The following is a 1,685-nucleotide window of genomic DNA, read 5'->3' as shown; positions in this document are numbered from 1 at the left end:
TAGTCATGAGGTTACATCTGAGTGCACGGAAGTCCGCGAAGAAGGTGAGTGCATGTTCTTGTTCAAAAATCTGTCTAGTTTCCGTCCATCCAGCTGGACACAAAGAGACTTTAAAGAAGATGTATGCTATCCTAGATGAGCAAAACAATCGCTCCTTGGTGAAAGGAGAATTCCTTGACATCTTTGACAAGGAAGCCCATTGCCCTACACCCTTAAGACATGTGCAGGGCTACTAGAGACAGCAGAAAGAAGAATTCCTGATTTCATTGTGGAGTCCATCGATGGAAAGATAAGTCTACCTCTTCCTACTCTTCTAGAATGTAACCAGATTCCGAAGAATCGTACAGAGATTCCAACTCCTGATGTAGCATTTCATCATAGCCACTTAAGACATATAGCACAGGAAATACCTCCTCTCGACTCTGATGCTGAGATTCAAGGAAGCCCATTGCCCTACACCCTTAAGACATGTGCAGGACTACTAGAGACAGCAGAAAGAAGAATTCCTGATTTCATTGTGGAGTCCATCGATGGAAAGATAAGTCTACCTCTTCCTACTCTTCTAGAATGTAACCAGATTCCGAAGAATCGTACAGAGATTCCAACTCCTGATGTAGCATTTCATCATAGCCACTTAAGACATATAGCACAGGAAATACCTCCTCTCGACTCTGATGCTGAGATTCTTCTATTATTTGGCAGAGACATTCTCCAAATATATAAAGTATGCAAACAAATTAATAGTCCAAACAATGCCCCCTCATCTCAAAAACTGGACTTAGTTTGGTTAGTTGTTGGGGATGTATGTCCCAAAGTAGCTCATAGGTCAACTTCAGTTCATACTTTCAAGATTTTGTCTTAAAAAATGGCCGTCACAGCTTCCCTAGTCCATGCTACAGTAAAATTAAGGTAAAAGAGAAGTTGGATATCATACCACAATGGCAACAATTTTTAGGAACTGCATACGAGGACTCCATTCTGTTAACGCCTGAAGGTGAAGGCACTGGTCATTCAGTTTTCTCCTACACGATAAATGATCATAAGATTGCTCTATCTGTGGAAGATACTAGATTTTTCCAAATCATGGACAAAGAGTTTTTTTCAGGACAGCTGCGACAGTTTGGTTGCTCCGCTATTCTTTCGTGAGCCCAGACAACATTTATCCAACAAGCACCATGCGTTGAAACGCCTTCTCGCGCTGCGACATACTTTGGGCAAGCGACCACAAATGAAAGCACATTTTCTGGATTTTATGAATGACTTGCTAAAAAATGAGCACGCAGGGATTGCCCCACCTCTTCAGCCAGGTCAGAAAGTATGGTACCTGCCACTCTTTGGGGTGTATTACCCTAAGAAACCTCTCAAAATATGTGTTGTCTTCGATTCAAGCGCACAGTATGAGGGAGTTTTACTGAACAATGTACTTCACAGAGGCCCTGATTTGAATAACAGTCTGGTAGGGGTCCTTATGAGATTCCGTAAAGAGCCAGTGGCTATTACCACTGATATACAGCAAATGTTTCATTGTTTTCTGGTGAGAGAGGACCATAGAGATTATCTTACAGTAAATTCCTCTGGTATAATAACAATGACCTCGACAGTGAAATTTTGGATCGCAGAATGCGTGTGCATGTTTTCAGGAATAGCCCATCACCAGCAGTGGCTATCTATGGCCTAAGGAGAGC

The sequence above is a fragment of the Clarias gariepinus genome, chromosome 20 (genome assembly GCF_024256425.1).
Source record: "Clarias gariepinus isolate MV-2021 ecotype Netherlands chromosome 20, CGAR_prim_01v2, whole genome shotgun sequence".
In the NCBI taxonomy this organism is placed as follows: Eukaryota; Metazoa; Chordata; class Actinopteri; order Siluriformes; family Clariidae; genus Clarias; species Clarias gariepinus.
This window is presented reverse-complemented; position numbering follows the sequence as displayed.